Source organism: Humulus lupulus, chromosome 5, assembly GCF_963169125.1.
Source record: "Humulus lupulus chromosome 5, drHumLupu1.1, whole genome shotgun sequence".
NCBI classification, from domain to species: Eukaryota; Viridiplantae; Streptophyta; class Magnoliopsida; order Rosales; family Cannabaceae; genus Humulus; species Humulus lupulus.
This window is the reverse complement of record NC_084797.1, coordinates 109,351,576-109,371,269: the sequence shown is the minus strand read 5'-3', so window position 1 is coordinate 109,371,269 and position 19,694 is coordinate 109,351,576.

Below are 19,694 nucleotides of genomic sequence, written 5' to 3'. Positions count from 1 at the left end.
TGTCGTACCTCCACTACTTGTCAGGTACGAACGTCATAGGCGTACTTGGGGAGTCCTTACTATGTACCATTCTAGTACTACCACTACTTGTCTAGCATTGACACCATATCTGTGCTTTGTCTTCTTTTGATTGATACGTATGTTCCGTACCCTTATGTGTTCCACGTGCCCCGTATATGTTTTCACCTTTCCAAGATGTGCCTCTGCCTAGAGCCACTTTATATTTTTCTAAGTATCAGACTACTTGTGTTCCTTTGTGGGTATACATATGGGAGGCGCGAGGGGTGCCTTAAGAGATCTTGGGCATGAGGGGCGTGTGTTGCGTGAGGCGTTAGTCAGGCGTGTGCCACATAGATCCAAGTGGCTAGAGCCTTCATGCAAGGCGTGACATCAGGTATGAGGGGCACCTTGGAAGACCTTAGGCATGAGGCAGTCATGTAAGGGAAGTGGGTTTTGCATAGGCGCGAGGCGAGGTGGCCTCACGGAGGCATGAGGCAAGAGGGCCTCATGGAGGCACGAGGTGAGGTGGTCTTGTGGAGGCATGGGGCAAGACGTCCTTGTGGAGGCACGGGGCGAGGTGGCGTTGCAGAGGCGCAAGGCAAAGGGGCACAGCTTGGAGGCATGCAATCGAGGCAAGGGCATCTCGCATGGGACTAGTGTGGACATCTCACATGGGCTTGGAATGACCTCATGAGGCATGGGGGCCTCGTGAATGTGTGGCCTCTTGGCGGCGTATAGTCGCCTTCTACCTCCAACATGTACTTGATGCCTTCGGTGACCCTTAGCCATTTATTTCATTAAGGGACCAGACTTTTTTTCGTGGTAAATTTCTGGCGTCCTTGTAGACTTATTATGATGCTACACTTACTATGCTCTAGTGGTATTCATGTGTGCCTTCTTGTAAGCCAAGTTGTTGAAGGTGAGAACTCATCAACGAAGTTCGTTATGTTAGTGACAATGGTAGCATAATCCTGGCTGTCATGGCCGCATGAGTTGAAAGTCATCTAACCGATATTCAGGTGTGCATTACCTCCATGGGGGAGTTGTCGAGCATCATGGCACGGTGTTATTCTCTCGTGAGACCTCACGGGATTACTAGGCATAGATGAAGCGTATGGTACTCGAGAACATACTCTAGAGGGTATGATTGAGTGCTGGGTGAAAAGAACTAAGCATGGACATGCGAGGCCACAAACAAAGTCATTCGGGAGGATGACCTTCCTTCGTGCCTTCGAGTCTTCAACCTTCATCCATCAATACGTGAAGGCCTTTGCTTATCACTTTTTTCATGTATGTGATACTTGCATTATGCTTAGAGGCATATAAGGCAGCGAAGGATGTCATTAAGCACTATTGGGTGATGAATACTTCACTATGAGAGATGGTCTCGCATAGCGAGACCCTCTAACATGGTGAGGCTTCCCTCTTTCTCTTCGTGCTTCATCTGTGGACATCTCAGGACCTTCATCAACCTTCCTTTCAAGGATAAGGATTATATGAGGCTTAGGGGCACGTTAAACAATTAGACAAGAATGTTTGGAAGCACTAAGCTATAGTTGGTCTCACTGTAACACCCTACTTCCTTAGATCCGTTACTAAGTGAGTTTAAAACGTGCAATTAATCCGCTAATCAGGAATTCAGGTCAAAAGTGTAACTAAACTATAATGAAAGCACATAATTTGAAAATGTAATCATTCATTGAAAATTATAAAGAGAATAATAGTTGGGATCCCAAAATACTGTTTAGAAATATTTACAACTCAAAAATATGATTAAATTTGACTGAACGACAAAATTAAGTTTAATATAAACGTCTCCCAAAAATTCCCCTGGTCGTGGCAGCCAGGCAGGCCAAACATGTACGCGTCGCCTCATGCTCTTCGTACTCATGGTTGGTAGACTTTCCCCTTGCCCTTACGTGCACCATAGAGTACCCGTGAGCTGAAGCCCAGCAAGGAAACTCCACACAAATAAACAACATATGCGTATCAATCATTCAGCATATAACAAATCCGCCAATAGGCTAAACACATACGACCATGTCGTCCCAGGCGCTTTACCAAGCCCTGGGTTCGTGGTCTACACTGTGAGGATATCCCAGGTATCCTATAGGGTCTCTCCCTGGAAACTGGCACTCCGCGTGCTAAACGCTGCTCCCGGCCCCTTGTCGTACTCGGCCTTCGTTGTTCCCAGCCCTCACCGTTCTCGGCCTTCGCTGTTCCGGCTCTTGCCGTTCATTCACATATATGCACACATAGAATAATTAAACAAATAATTAAATACGTATAACGATATTCAATGGAGCTAAGCCTTGCAATACAATCATATAGGGTCGGGCCCTGCAACACAAACTATAGGGCCTCGCCCTGCTTTATGGGTACAACAGTTTTCTTACCTGTTTCTCGAGCTTCTTGAGCACCGAAATCCTGAGCACACTCCTATAACCCGAGCCTCACTAAAAACCTAGTCACAACACATACATAACACTCTCGTTACTAACCAATTCATAAACATACCCCCGGAACCAATCCCATGCTCTCGGGACCTCTTGTTTCCCCACACAAGGTAGCAAAAGCGTCCCCTGAGCCCCCTGAGCCAAAACCCTAAAAACACAAAATCCCCTTATCCTGAAAATGGCCTAGTGCCACGGCATAGCCCTATAGGGGCCACGGCTCCCAGCAGGGCTCTCTTGTCCTGATTCAACCCAGCGCCGCGGCACGGAAGAACAGGGTCGCGACGCTCATACGCGAACTCAAAAAACAAGATTTTTCCCAACATTTTTCCCGAGCCAAAACTCATCCAAATCACTACCAAAGTATATCCAAGTCCCAATTCGGACCCTAACCTCAAATAAAAAGTATAGAAACTCAGAAACAACAGCAACAAACCCAAACACACAATCAAACCTAAGAATCACCTAGTGGTTTAAAATTCACAAAAACGTAAACCACACTTCACAAAGTTTAAACCACCCTTCAGAAAACTTAAACCACACCAGCAAATAAACTTCAGAGATGCATGGAACTCTTACCTCAAGTAGAAATTCAACCCTGAGCTGCTTTCCTAATCCAATTCCAAACTCAAATCCACAATTCTCCAAGCTTAACCTTGCTAAACTTCATCCCAAGAATCCACAAAGAAAAACACAATTTAACTTACCAATCTAACATTTCCAGCAGAAATTCAATAGAGAATTTACTAGGAAACTTATCCTTGATCTCAATTAAGCTTTTGAATACTTGAATCTCTAGCCTAGGATCCTTCATAATCAAACACCTTAGAGAGGGAGAGAGAACCAAATTTAAGAGAGAGAGAGAGAGCTGAGAGAATTAATCCTTCTTCCTTCCTTTTTCTTTACTTTTCCTAAGTGGTTCTAGAGTCCCCAGCTCCAAAATGAAGTATATCCTTTTGCCAAAATGACCAAATTACCCCTTTAAGTTAACCTAAGTCCTCAAATAACACCAAGGGTAGTTTAGTCATTTGACACATCCCGCTAAATCCTCAAGTACACCTAAACATCCCTGTTTAATCTTGACATACCAAATTTTTTATAAGCTACTCACCATTACTCAATAATCCCGAACACAAGTTATATTCCCAAAATACCCCTAGGCTCCTCCCAAGCTGGGTATTTGACCCCGTTGTGACTTTCTAGCTATGCTGATCTCTAGGACTGTCTTGGATTGTGCAACAGAATTATATCACCACTCACACATGGTATCAATCACAATATATACAAATATTGCATTTATGCCCTTAGCGGGCTAAAATTACAAATATACCCCTAATAACCAAATGGAGCCCACATGCATATTTAATTCACCTAAACATGCATTTATAATCATATATTTATCAAATTCTCATATTAATACAATATATCTATTATTACCCTCCTGGCACACTAATCAAGGCCCTAAGCCTTATTAGCAAATTTGGGACGCTACACTCGCTATGCGAGGGCCCTCTCGCTGTGCAAGGCCTCTTAGCCTTGTTTTGTATCTCCGTGACTTCATTCTTCATTTATGCCTACAAGGTGGCATTTATATAGATGTCTAATGAAGGAGTTGAGCCCGATTGAGTTAGAAGGTCGAAGGCAGCCTTGTTGAGGGAGGGTGCCCTTGCTATGCGAGACCCTCTAGCAAGGTGTGAGGTGTCTCATCCCTTTGTCGACTTGAGCTATTCATTTTGGACATCTTTACTTGGTGATGCTATAAGGAATGTCTAAGGTAGGAAGCGAACTCAATTGGGAGCCAAGGTCGAGGGAGGATTTTCATCGTTCACACTTCGTAAAGTATGAGTTGAGATGCCTCTCATTTTTTCAGGTGGATGTTACTAAAGATATATCCACAAGTTGACTTGCATTGTGACCTCGAGATGCGGGCACATCTAAGCTAGGAGGTGAATATATAAGGGCATCACATTGCGACCTCGCATTGTGGAAGCGTTGAGATATCCATAAGTTGACTTGCATTGCGTCCTCGTGATGCGGACGCATCTAAGCTAGGAGGTGAATACGCAAGAGCATCACATTCCAGCCTTGCATTGAGGAAGCATCTTGCATAGAGAGAGCATATCGCATTACAGGCACATTCCATTTGAAGGCTACTGAATTGCGGGCTCGCATAGCGAGTCCATCTCGCATTGCAGGCGCATTCCATTTGAGGGCTACTGAATTGTGGCCTCGCATAGCAAGGCCATCTTGCACTGCATGATCATTCCATTTGAGGGCTACTGAATAGCAGCCTCGCATTGTGGGCGCATTTTTCCAAGGGCCTATGACACAAGGACCTCTTTTCTTGCAACTCTTTCAGATGTACCAGTTCACAAGATAATTTTATATGTTCACACAAGTATATGGGAAGTGTAAATCCCTTTTTCTTTCTCTCATTAGTGTGAGACTTTGAGCCCACTTTTTTCTTTAGTATGGGACTTTGAGCAGCCTTGTTTTCCTTGGGTTGGAACTCTGAGAAGCCCTTCTTTTTTCTTTTCTTTTTTTTGTGAGGAACTTTTGCAAGTCCTCATGGTCATAGTGCCAATAGCTTTATTTTGAAAGGGTTCCCTTTGGGATCTCTCTACTACTTGTGATTCGTATCTCTTGGTGCACCTTTACTACTTCTAAGGATATGTTGACACTTTGGGTTCTCGCTATCCTTTTATATGCTTTTGTGCACACGTTTTATTTTGTGAGAGAAGCGCCCGTCTCGTCACTATGCATATAACTATTTTTGCAAGCGTCTTCTTCGAGACCCTTTTTGCAAGTGTCTTCTTTGAGACCTTTTTCACAAGCATCTTCTTTGAGACCCTTTTTGGTCCTTGAGGTGATCTCTCCTTGGGTTGGGACCCTTATGGGGAGATGGTACTTGTGAAACCACGGAAGCGCCTATTTTGAAGGCCCTTTTCCCTTGGTAAGGCGACTTAGTCGATCTAGACTTAGGGATCTCTTTAAGCTCCCCTTTTGTCATTTGCGATGTGGTCCCTTTGTAGGGTGGGTGCGTTTGTGAAGAGGTCACTTTTGAGGGACCTTTTGATTTTCTTAGATTCTATAAGGGTAGATAGTCCTTATAGATTCAAATGTTGTCTTATAAGGTTCTCCACTCACAAATATATATATTATAAGTACTTTTATACATATCTCAAAAGGCCAGACACTTGTTTTGCACTTGGCCAGGAGCCTATTGAGGCTCGCGAGGCTAGGCACCTATTTTGCACATGGCTTGGTGCCTGTTTTGGCTTGCAAGGCTAGGAACCTATTTTGCACATGGCTAGGTGTCTGTTGAGGCTCACAAGGCTAGGTACCTATTTTGCACATGGCTAGGTGCCTGTTGAGGCTCGCGAGGCTAGGCCCCTATTTTGCACATGGCTAGGTGTCTGTTGAGGTCGGGTCTAATATCTCCTAAGTGGTTTGCGGGATCTATCTTTTCGAGCACTTTGTTTTTTGTTCTCTCTGATATGCTTTGACAATTCCAGATATCTGGAGTCATCTTGGCAACCTCTTTGGATCTTTATGGTAGCCAATTGCGATGACTTCTTTGGTTCCTAGGAAACTTAAATAAAGGGAGTCTTATCAAAGGTTATCCTTGATAAATCCCACTAGGTTCTTCCTTGAAGCCTTCTTGTAGACCACTTTCAATATTCAACTTGATCAGTGACTCCTCAATCACAACAATCTCTTCCATGCAGAATCTTCATACGTATTAGTAGAAGGGTGATTGGAGGAAGGTTTACTTCCCTCAACATGCAAGTTCTTATGGCCCTCTTCCACACGTATATAGTTTTGGGTTCTTTCAAAGAAGTCGTCTTAGTTTTTAATCTCCCTCTTGAGCATGTTATCCCCTAACTTACTTCCAAGACGAACTCCAGCTGTGATTGCCATCTTGAGCTCTGCTTTAGTCATACTTCCCATCTTAGTTGCTTCCATATTGAATCTATGGATATAGCTCTTCAGTCTTTCACTCTTTCCTTGTTTTATGTTAGCGAGGCTAGTACTCGGCATAACATAGTCACGAACCACATGGTGTTGCTAAAGAAATTCGCCAGAGAACTGCTGCCGTGACCTGATTTTTCCTAGCCTTAACCTCTTGAACCACTTGTACACTGCTCCTTTGAGTGTAACGATGAGGCAATGGAACCTTGCTTTGTTGTTGACCCCGTTTAACTTCATCAGGTTATTGAAGGTGTCTAAGTGATATTTTTGGTTCGTAGTTCCCTCGTACGGACTCATGCGAGGCTCTTTGAAGCTGGTGGGGAGTTGCTCAACCTAGATCTCCCTTGTGAAGGGTGACTCACAGTCACATTCTTCATCTTTTATGTGCCCCTAAGGTGTAGTGATAATCTTGCTTCAAAGGCTTGGCATTTCAGTGTTTAATTACATCATCTTTCTGTTTAAGGAGTCTCATGGGCTCTTAGGTTTAACCCTTGCTTTGGTTGTGCCCATCAGAGGAGATGCAGGGAGTGTGGTTATTACCTTGGACCCTCTCTGGTTAAGTTTATCCTTCAAGTTGGGTGAAGCTCTTTTGGAGGCTGTCTTGGGTTTGCACCTCCTGTAGGTGGGGTTCACGCCAGGTTGCTCCGTTGGTGTAGAATCTTCCTTGTGTCCTGGACGAGGGGTATGACTATAGGAGAGTTTCATTTTTCCATCCTCCACGGGCATGGTGGTTTCTCCTCGTACATGTTCCCTTTCATTATGTTTAGAGAGGGGAGCATCAGAGTTTTCGTGTAATAGGTCATTGAGTACCTCTTGCATGTTCTCCACCGTGGCCTGCAAGCTTTGGTTTTTCAAGTGTGAGTCATGTATTTACTCTTCGTACTGACGAGATTAGGAACTTGAATTCACTGAGTGTACTCATGGGCATTTACCATGTCTTTGTTTGGAGGGACCCGGGTCCTGATGGTTTGGACTTGGGACCACTGGTGGCCATGGCGGGGGGTGAGTTGTACAACCCTTTGTTGGAGCAGTGGCATGTGCTATAGGGTCCAGTGTAGGATGAATGGTAGGAGATGATACTTCTTCCTCTTCTCCATTGTCTCTGGGCAGATCCATCGTACATCCATTCATCGGCGGGGAAGGATCCCTCAGGGACGCCCTTAGCTGGGTTCCGTCTAGGTGAACCTCTGCTTCTTGGTGGTTTGGTAGGCGTTTAGAATGCCTTGGCATGTTTTCGTACTGAAATTAATGGAAGAACTATTGTTTGTTAATTGTTCTTCCCACAGACGGCGCCAAACTATTGATGGTGAGAACTCGTCAACTATATTAGGTCGGAACACTCAAAGCTTAGTAAGAGAATAACTAAATAAGAACTTAGAATAGACTTGAGGAAAGATAACTGCAGATCAACAATGGAGTAAAAATTTGTATATTTCGAAATAGCCTAAGTATACAATGAATTTTCCAACCCCCTTCAATGATGAAGTGAGGCCCTATTTATAGGTGAGCTCTAATTGCTCTTAGTACATTGTGGTTCTGAAGAGATAAGGAGCTGCATATCCAGGCTGCAGGTGGTAGGGGTGTTGGAGGAGTGGTGTTTGGCTCCAATATGTGTCAGGGTTTGCAAAAGTACTCCTGTCTTGCTACCATGTCGTACCTCCACTAATTGTTGGGTACGAACGTCATAGGTGTGCTTGGGGAGTCCTTACTATGTACCATTCTAGTACATCCACTACTTTTCTAGCATAGACACCATATATGTGCTTTGTCTTCTTTTGGTTGATATTTATATTTCATACCCATACGTGTTCCACGTGCCCATAGATGTTTTCACCTTTCCAAGATGTGCCTATGCCTCAAGCCACTTTATATTTTGCAAAGTATCGGACTACTTATTTCCTTTGTGGATATACATATGGGAGGCGCGAGGGGTGCCTCATGAGAACTTGGGCCCGAGGGGCGTGTGTTGCACGAGGCGTTAGTCAGGCGTGTGCCACGCTGATCCAGGCGGTTGGAGCCTCCATGCGAGGCATGACATTAGGTGCGAGGGGTGCCTCATGAGACCTTAGGCGCAAGGCAGTCGTGTAAGGTAAGTGGGCCTCGAATAGGCGCAAGGCGAGGTGGCCTCGCAGAGGCATGAGGCGAAGTGGCTTTGTGGAGGCATGGGGCAAGACGGCCTCGCGGAGGCACGAGGTGAGGTGGCGTCGTGGAGGCGCCAGATGACGGGGTGCAGCTTGGAGGCATGCACACGAGGTAGGGGCATCTCACATGGGCGTGGAATGACCTTGTGAGGCATGGGGACCTTGCAGATGTGTGGCCTCTTGGTGGCACATAGTAGCCTTCTACCTCCAACATGTACTTGATGCCTTCGGTGACCCTTAGCCATTTATTTCAGTAAGGGACCGGGCCTTTTTTCCTTGGCGGATTTTTGGCATCCACAACTCACAATTCTTATAAATTAAAATAATATATGTCATTATTATTTTAATTTCATTCAATCACATATTTCAAATAATTCACACACAACTATTTGAAAGAAATTAAATCAAGTTATTACACTTGTAAAGTGTGGGGGAATAGTGAGATTTATGTTGAAAAGTGAATTATGTTGAGAGTTATTGGGGAATCCAAGTAGTAATTTCAAGAAGAAGATGTTGCATGCTATGATGTGATTTAAGCCTAAAAATTCATTTTTTTTCATCTACCTTCACCCTAGCCTTTCATTATAAACCTATAAAGTTCTATTCATCTTTTGATTGTGTGTAATTATATAAGTGGATAATGATTTGATAATAAGCTTATGGAGTGGGTATCATTGTAATGCCCCAAATTTCCTAATAAGGTCTAGGACCTTGATTAGGAGGCCGGGAGGGCCATAATTGCTTTATTATGCTATTTAATGATAATATGCATGTTTAGGTGTATTAAATATGCATGTGAACCCATTTGTGATTAATTGGGTGATTTTCATATTTTGGCCATTTCGGGCATTTTTGGCATATATGTGAAATGGGCGTGGTGCTTTGTTATTATCTGGTTATGCCAGGGTTACCCAGCACAAGACGATCCTAGGAGGTAAGCTAGTGGGAAAGTCACAACGGGATTTAAGCTTGACTTGGAGTAAGTCAAGGGGTATTTATAGCATTACCGGGTTATTGGGTAATGGGAATTAACATTTGGTGATAAATTGGGAGTTAGTAGGACCAGGGGGAAATTCTGGAAGTTTTGACTATAATGTCCCCGGGGGTGTTTTCGGGACCCCGAGCATTAGGTTTTATTGGAAGCTACTTAAGCTTGAAGTAACCTTTTAAGAAAATAAAAAGAGCGATCTGTACGTTCTCTCTCCCTAAAGTTCCCTTTTCGTTCCCGATCGCATTTTCGAAGGTATCTTGAGTTCTAGGACTCGGAATCAAGCAAGGATCGAGGCATAGCAATCCTAAGGAGAATTAGAAGCTTATTAGCGGGAGGATTTAGTTGGAAACAACTCAATCGGAGGTAATTCAAGTTTATGTTTTAAGTTTTTAAAAGTCTTTAAGCTTGAATTGGACTTTGTGAATCGTTGGGTTTCTAGTTTGTTTGAACCTTGGGTTTTGGTGGTTTTGGACCATTAAGGAGATTGGGAACTTTGATTTAATGATTTGGGAATGTTTAGACATGTTTTTGGGAGGTTTTAAAAGGTTAAAACGAAGGGAAAATGGCTGCCCCGAAGTTGGGCCGCGGCCCTGTTCTTGGGCGCCGCGGCCCTTGCTCGATGAAGCAGGTGCCCCAGTTTTGCCTTGCTGGGCGCCGCGGCCCTTGGTGTTGGGCGCTGCAGCGCTTGCTTCTGGTGGTGCTGGGGGCCGCGGCTCAGGGTGCCAGGGCCGCGGCTCAGGCAGGCTTTTGAGCCCGTTTGGGTGTTTTGACCCCAGAAACATGGTTTTGGGCCTCGGGATCATTCCTACTATCCGGATTAGTGAGGATTGATGTCTTGGAGGCTAAGTTTTAGTTCAAGGGTTGGTTTTAGAACTTGAACTCATTGGATCACCATTTGTGGTTGTGATTAGGTTTACACTAGAGGCTTGGATCAGGATCGTGCTTGTGGCTCATTTGTTGGTAACCTGTGCTTGGACCTAAGGTAAGAAAACTGCACCCCATACGTGACATGCATGGTTATGATTGATGCATGTTGAATGTTTAAATGTAAACATTGATAGCATAATGAATGCTTGGCAATCTTGCCCATTTGCATATGATTATTGTTGAGGCATGCTGGATGATTAAATGTGATGCATGTGATGCACGAGAAACATGTGATTAGGGCATGCCATGAATGATGAATATGAGATTGGTCAGAGCTTGAGTCTCTGAGTTTGTGCATGATCATAATTATGGCAGCAACTGTTTAGTAAGCATGCTGAATGCCCTATTCTTGGATAATTGGCATATGATACACATTGATAGCATTGCTTACCTGTGCATGGTACTGACTAATTAGTCAGAATGGTCTTAGCATGTATCACGCAAGCCATCAAAGATGAGGTCTATTTGACTATCAGCATTGAATGACTCAAAGAGCATTAATGCCAGACCGACCCCGAGGGTCGATGAATGAAATAAGCGCTTGGAGGCTAGTGGCTTACCCAGCAGCCACTCTCCCATTTGAATTAGTGACGGCTTGTCAGTCACTCAGTAAGGTTTACCAGAACCTATTGAAGGTTAGAGGCTTACCCAACAGCCACCCTTCCATTTGAATTAGTGACTTGCATGGCAGTCACTCAGTGTGGTTACCAGAACCTATCGATGGCTAGAGGCTTACCCAACAGTCACCCTTCCATTTGAATTAGTGACTCGCTTGTCGGTCACTCAGCGTGGTTTATCAGAACCTCAAGTGTTGCGACACTCATTTGATGAATATCATAAGCGCTTGAAGGCTAGTGGCTAACCTAGCAGCCACTCTTCCATTTGGTTAGTGACTTGTTTGGCAGTCACTCATCTGATTAGGATTGACTTGATAGTCCTCCAATCAGAAGGCCAGGATTTCTTATCCTGGATACTCCAGCATCTGTTTGAACTCATTTGCATGCTGAATAGAGCTATGAAAGCTAGGCATGCCAGATATGATTCGATATCATGATATGACTGTTTATGAGCATATGGGTTTTCTTGCTGGGCTTCGGCTCACGGGTGCTTTGTGGTGCAGGTAAAGGCAAAAGAAAGCTGGGCCATCCTTGAATTGGAGAGCTTAGGTGATGACGTGTACATATGCAGCTGCTCGACCAATACTTGGGCGAGGTTTGAAAGTGGAACTAGGGATGAACCCTGTTTTGCCGCTTAGAACGACCTGTTGTAAACATTTTCTTATAATAAACTTTGAAATTATATTTTCGGGATCCCAATGTATACAGTAAACGTTCTAGTGAAACGTTATACCTTAACCAAAGTTTTTAACCCCTAAACCTCTAATCATACTTAGTTACACATTTATGGCCAAATGACTCGGTTAGCGAGGTTAGCACTGTTTGCAATGTGCACTGTAGCGGTCCCTGGAGTTGGGGCGTTACAATCATTGAAGTACATATATAATTGAGAGATAATTTTTTATTGTTGTTGACAGTAAGAACTCGTCAACGATATAGGGTTGGAAAACTAAAAACTTATTATGAAAACTAAGTTGATAGAACTTAGAAATAGAAAAATGTAGAACAACAATGGGGAAAGGATTCGTGTATTGCTCAATGGCCTTTGTATACAATGAAATTTTCCAACCCCTTAATTTGAGGGATGCAGTTCTATTTATAGTAGCGCTCTAATGGCCCCTCATACATGGTGGTAGCTAGCCACAAAATAGTACACGAGTACATTATCAGGGTAGTGGTGCAGGAGGTCGTGGTGTCGGCCTTGGTACATGGTCAGGGGTGCTTAGGTAGTGCCTCCACTTATTGTACTAATACGTACCACCACTGCTTGTTGGATACGGATGTTAGAGTCATGCCTTCGTCTTCATTAAGGTCATACATCCCATGCCCATAGGCATGCATCGTACCGAACTGTAATGCCCTAGTTACTCCAAGACTATTACTGTGAACTTTGAACTGTGCTTAACTCGCTAATCGAGTTCTTTGGTTATAAACGTGCATCTAGTTGTTATTAATAGGTTAAGGTGAAAAACCAATAAAAAAGGTAAGGATATATTTTATTTAAAACATAAAACTATTGATGGGCCCATAAAAGCATTTACAAGTTATTTAAAATACAAAATGGTCATTAAATTAAAAAAGTTACAACCCACCGACCTAAGCAGCAAAAATAGGGTTAACCCCCTAGTTCCTCTGAGAACTCCTTGGCCATGGTGGTCAAGCGGCCGCATATGTACACATCACCACCTAAGCTCTCCACTCAAGGCTAGGTGAGCTTTTCTTTCCCTTTACCTGCACCACATAGCACCCATGAGCCAAAGCCTAGCAAGAAAACTCATTACTGGATTTATATAATATCAAATGATGATCATGATAATCATCAAGAGCTTATAGCCCCAAACAAATAAGTGACTGATGTTGTAAGTCACTAATGTGGGTTTCGCACCCTTTACAAATGAGTGACTGAGTCACTAGCTTAAACTGGATGAGTGACTGATGAACGAGTCACTAATGTAAACAAATTGAGTGACCATGGAGTCACTAGTGTGGGTTCCATACCCTTAGCCATGTGACGATGGAGTCACCTGGGCCATTTGGCCCTGGCTCTGGGTGACTAGTCATGGAACTAGGCAAGCGCTTTTAGTTTTCATTGAACTTGGGGTCGGTCCGGCATTAATGCTCATGATGAGTCATTCAATGCTGATATCGATTAGATCTAATATTTTCGGCTCTATGCTCATGATGCGTATGCTGCTCCTGACTCATAGGTCAATAACATACAACCAGTGCTCAGTACTATTGTCGAAATTGACTAGTAAGTCACAGCTTCACAGTCAGTTCTGACACCATTGCCGATTCTGACTTATAAGGCAGTGCCATTCACAACTAAGCAAGATTTGTTAAGCATTGGATATGCAATCAATGTCCACATTTAAACACTCAACATGCCTCAATAATAACCATGCATGTAACATATGGGGTGCAGTTTTCTTACCTCCGGTTCGAGCAAGAAATAATAAAAGAACGACCATTGAGAATGATCAACCTTTTGACTCCTTAGCGATTACCTAGTCGTAACCAATTATAACTTTCATTAATGAAAATCAACAATAAAAGGGTCTTCACCTAAACCTCACTCCCGGGACCCCGAATTGTACCCAAACAGTGAGTAGATTTGATCTTGAGCTTTAGGAATTGAAACCGTGAGCCAAAAACCCTTGAAAATGCACAAAACAGGAATCTGAAGAAATAGGGTAGCGCTACCCAACTAGCGCCCCAACACTCTAGGCAGATTTGAAACCCCCTGAGTAGCGCTATAGCGTGTGGGTGCTGTAATGCTACAACCAGCCAGACTTGCCCTGAATCTTTCCCCTTCGACTCCACCATTTTCCACCTGAACAAAAAGCTTCCAAACCTCATTTTAAGTCCCCAAATGAACCCAAAAACCATCTACATATGTCCTAGGCATCATAACCCAAGTAACCCTAGCAAAAAACTCCCATCAATTCCCTTTAACCAACCTAGAAAGCCAAGCTGAATTTCAAAACAAAAACAGAGCAAACCAGAGTTTTTAATGGCTAGAACCTTACCTCAATGGTGGAACACAATCCTAAGCCCTCAAGATCCACTTCCCTAGCTTGAATCCTCAAAAGAATCTCAAAAATCAAAAGGAAAAAGGAGAAGAAAATGATGTATGGGAGGAAGTTTTTATGCTCTGTTTTGGCCAAGGTTCCATAGCCTTCAATGGCTTTTATATAACTTAAGGTGAAAAGACCTTTTTCCCCCTAGGTAAAATAAAGTTTTCTAAAGGCTCCCAAGGGTAAAACTGTTCTTTTCCGTCTGTTTCGTTAATCATAATTAACACCCTCCAATTCCCGTTATTCCCAAAATTCTCAAATACCAAAAATTCATATCCTGTTACCCTTTAATTCCGGGCAACGCTCTAATCACCAAATTACCACGAACTTAATCTCGTTATGACCAAACCGCTAACCTGCACTCAAAGATCGTCTCATGTCGAATGGCTCAAACAAATCCACATTATTATGTGGCCCCAACAATAGTTCACCAACATGCATACAAATATACCATTATGCCCTCAACGGGCCAAATTACCAAAGTGTCCCTATGATGAAATGTCGACCCACATGCATTCATTTAACATCATATTATAATATAATTCACATAAACATGAACATAATCATTTAATAGCATAATAAATCAATTATGGCCCTCCCAGCCTACTAATCCAACCACTAAAATGCATTAGGGACTTTGGGGCATTACAACTATCCCTTCCTTACAGAAATTTCGTCCTCAAAATTTACCTGAATAGCTCGAGATACTGACTCTACACATCTGACTCCAGCTCCCAGGTCACTTCCTTGACCTTGATGTTCCTCCACAATACCTTAACTGAAGGTATCGTCTTATTTCTGAGGACCTTGTCTTTTCTGTCAAGTATCTAGACTGGCTATTCCTCATAGGAGAGATCTGCCTCAAGCTCCAGATCTTCATAGCTCAAAGCATGAGTCACATCAGATACATACCTCTGAAGAGCTTAAACGTGAAACACGTTATGCACGGTTGATAATGCCGAAGGTAAGGCCAATCTGTAAGCCACCTGACCAATCCTCTCCAGGATCTCAAATGGACCTACAAATCTAGGACTCAGCTTGCCCTTCTTCCCAAATTTTGTCACCCCTTTCCATGGAGAAACTCTAAGGAAAACATAGTCTCCCACCTAGAACTCCACATTCCTGCGCTTGGGATCTGAGAAGCAAGCATCCGAGTTCTAATCTTCTCAATGGCCTCACTGGTCCTCTGAACTGCCTCAGGACCCAAGTATCTCCTTTCACCTGTCTCATCCCAATGAATGGGAGATCTGCATTTCCTACCATACAACATCTCATAAGGTGCAACCCCAATGGTAGAGTGATAACTGTTGTTGTAGGAAAACTCTATCAAAGGTAGATACTTACTCCAGGTTCCACCAAAGTCCAGCACACATGCTCGCAGTATGTCTTCTAATATGTGAATCATCCTCTTAGATTGTCCATCTGTCTGAGGATGATAAGTAGTACTGAACTTAAATTGTGCTCCCATGGCCTTCTGTAAACTCCCCTAGAACTTGGAAGTAAAAGTGGGGTCTCAATCTGACACGCTCGTTCTCGGTGCTCCATGAAGGCATACGATTTCTCTCACATAGAGATATGCATACTGATCAACTGAATAGGTAGACCTCACTGGCAAGAAGTGAGCTGACTTGGTATAGCGATCCACAATAACCCAAATAGAATCATGTTGACCAACAGTCCTGGGGAACCCCACAACGAAATCCATCGTGATGTCCTCCCATTTCCACTCTGGGATATCAAGAGGCTGCAATAACCCTGCCGGCCTCTGATGCTCAACCTTGACTTGTTGACATGTCAAGCACTTAGCCACGTACTCCACTACATCCCTCTCCATCCCCGACCACCAATACAATGATCTGACATCCTGATACATCTTCGTGGATGCAAAGAATAAGGTGTAGTATGAGATTCATCAAGAATCTCTCGCCTTAAAGCAGTGTCTAACGGAACACATATTTGACCCTTGTATCTTAACAAGCCCATCTCAGACACTGTATAATCTTTGGATGCTCCAGCTAAAACATCCTCTCTGATATTGATTAGCTGTGGATCATCAAACTGACCCTCGTTAATCCTTTCTAACAGCATAGACTGTAGCGTAATATTGGCCAACTGGCCCACCAGCAACTCTATACCAGCTCTGGTCATATCATCTGCTAACTCTCTGGCTATCAGCCTCGCACCATAAATCTGTCCCGGACCCTTCCGGCTTAAAGCATCAGCTACCACGTTGGCCTTTCCTGGATGATACAAAATCTCACAGTCATAATCTTTTACTAACTCCAGCCAATGCCTTTGTCTCAAATTCAGGTCTTTCTGCATGAAGAAGTATTTCAGGCTCTTGTGGTTTGTATAGATCTCACACTTCTCCCCATAAAGATAATGCCTCCATACCTTTAAAGCAAAGACCACAGCCACCAACTCTAAATCATGAGTGAGATATCTCTGTTCATACTCCTTCAACTAACGTGAGGCATAAGAAATTACCTTTCCTGACTACATCAGAACACAGCCCAAACCTTGATGTGAAGCATCATAGTAAATAACAAATTTCTCCTAATTTGTTGGAAGACTCAGAACTAGAGTTGTAATCAATCTCTGCTTCACTTCCTGGAAGCTATTCTCACACCTGTCTGACCATACAAACTTCTGATTCTTGCGTGTTAGCTCAGTCAATGAAGTAGCAATCTTTGAGAACCTTTCCACAAAATGCCTGTAATAACTTGCCAATCCAAGGAAACTTCTCACCTCAGAAGCATTCTTTTGCCTTTGCCAATCTCTGACTGCCTCGATCTTTGCTGGATCTACCTTAATCCCCTCCTTACTGACAATGTGCCCAAGAAAAGACACTTGAGATAACCAGAACTCACATTTCTTGAACTTTACAAACAATCTATGTTCTCTCAGTCTTTGTAGAACCAACCACAAATATTGCTCATGCTCTGACTGAGAATAAACCAGGATATCATCGATGAAGACGATCACAAACTGGTCCAGATAATCCTTGAACACTTTGTTCATTAGATTCATAAAAGCAGTCGGGCATTATTCAATCCAAAAGACATGACTAAGAACTAATAATGCCCATACCTAGTGCGGAAAGCATTCTTTGGTATGTCTCCCTCCTTGATCCTCAACTGATGATAACCAGAACGAAGGTCTATCTTTGAGAATACCTTTTTACCTTGCAACTGATCAAACAAATCATCTATCATTGGCAGAGGATACTTGTTCTTGATTGTTAACATATTTAGTTCTTTGTAATCAATGCACATTCTCATAGAACCATCCTTCTTCTTCACAAACATAACTAGCGTCCCAAGGTGAGAAACTAGGTCTGATAAAACCTAAATCCAACAGCTCTTGCAACTGCACCTTCAATTATTTTAACTCAGCTGGGGCCATTCTGTAAGGTGCTCTAGACACTGGCTCCGTCCGTGGTGCCAGTTCTATCACGAACTCAATCTCTCTGTGTGGTGGAAACCCTGGCAAATCTTTTGGAAACATATCCAAGAATTCATAAACTAGTCTGGTCTCTTTTGCTTTCACTGGCATGACTTGAGTGGTGTCAACCACACTGGCTAAGAATCTAATCCAACCTCCTTGCAATAGATCTCTAGCCCTCAGAACAGAAATCATAGGTGTATGAGGTCCATGCACAGTACCAACAAACACAAAATGATTCTCACCTTCACGCTCAAAGGTGATCATCTTCCTTCTGCAATCAATGGTTGCCCCATACTTCACTAACTAATCCATACCAAGAATCATATCGAAGTTAGTCATAACTAACACTATCAAATCCACTGAAAGCTCTTTCCCCTCCACTGTCACTGGCAAAGATCTGACCCATCTCCTGGATACTACCAACTCCCCAGTGGGTAATAAAGTTCCAAACCCCATAACATAATAATCACATGTAACTACTAAGAATGTGTAGCACCAGAATGTGTAGCACCAAAAGAATGTGTAGCACCAGAATCAATCAAAACATTATAAGGGGTTCCAGCACTAAGAAGCTGACATGTAACTACTAAGGGTGAAGCCTCAGCTTCTGCTTGTGTCAACGCGAACACTTGAGCTGGGGCCAAGCTGTCCGCTTTCCTGGGTTCTTCCTTTCTTTCCTTAGGGAAATCTTTCTTGAGATAACCCACTGCTCCACATAAAAAGTAGGCCCTTGCACTACACTCTCTTAAATGATGCCTCTTGCACCTAGGGCATTCGGGACAAGTCTTCCAGGCCTCACTACCACTCTGGCGACCCATTGAAATACCACGGGGTCGCCTGTCAGGACCTAGAGCTGGGAAGGTATCAGGAACCTTCCTCTTCTGATCACTGGGGCCTCCATCCATACCAGAACCCACAAACGGAGAACCTATCCTCCTAAACTCCTTTTTGGTTGCATTTTCTTGCCAAATCTTATTCTCTGCACTCTCAGCTGTGAGTGCCTTCTCAACCAACTATGCATAGGTAGTAACCCCAGCCACAGTGGTAATGCGAACATCCTAGGCTAATCTAGGCTGTAGCCCCTAGAGAAACCTCTCCCTTCTGGTCCCATCAGTGGGTACCAGCTCCATGGCAAACTTTTCCAATCGATCAAACTTCAGGGCATACTCAGTCACTGATAAACTCGCCTAAAGTAACCTGATAAATTCATCAGCATTTACCGCCCTGATGGCATCGTTGTAGTACTTCTCGTTGAACAGAGTCTGAAACTCTTCCCAACTTAGGGCATTGATGTTTCTAATCTGGGATATAACTTCTCACCAAATTCGGGCATCTTCTTGAAACATATACGTGGCATAGGCCACTTTCTCATTACAAGTCACCCTCATGAAATCCAGGATGATAGTAATCATACTCATCCACTGCTCAGCTTTAGCAGGATCTGCATTGCCCTCAAATACCGGAGGTTGCTGCTTTCTCAACCTTTCATAGAGAGGCTCCCATTTATTACCAACCTCTGGTATCTGCTCAACTACTGGAACCGATACAGGAGGTGCCTCAGGTACACTTGCTACTGCAGGAACCTACTGTTGTCTCAAGAGGCGGAGTTCTTCTCCTTGCCTCAATACGGTAGCCTGCAGATCATTAAATAATTGCTGCCATTTCTCAGGAGCTGGCTGTGGGATCTTATTCTGGTTATTCTCTTGACCTTGATTGTTATTCTGGCCTTAATCACCCTGGCCATCTAATGAGTCTGTCTGTCTTGGAATCCTTCTTATCAACTTAAACCATTCTGCAATAATCAATACGGTCAGTCAGGCAGTGATAACTAAACCTCTTGCCGCCTCACGGTCCAAGAACAAGCAGATAATTATTATATTCCATAGTTATACAAATATACAGATGGATACATGATTATAGCATTTAGCATTTAACAGGTATCAAATAATAATTCACAATGAACAATACTAATAAGCATGTTCTAGCAATATCAGTACTAATAAGCACGTTCTTGCTGATGATGCAGTATTCAAGGCATAGCCTTATCAGGGTATCTCATGTAAGCAGGT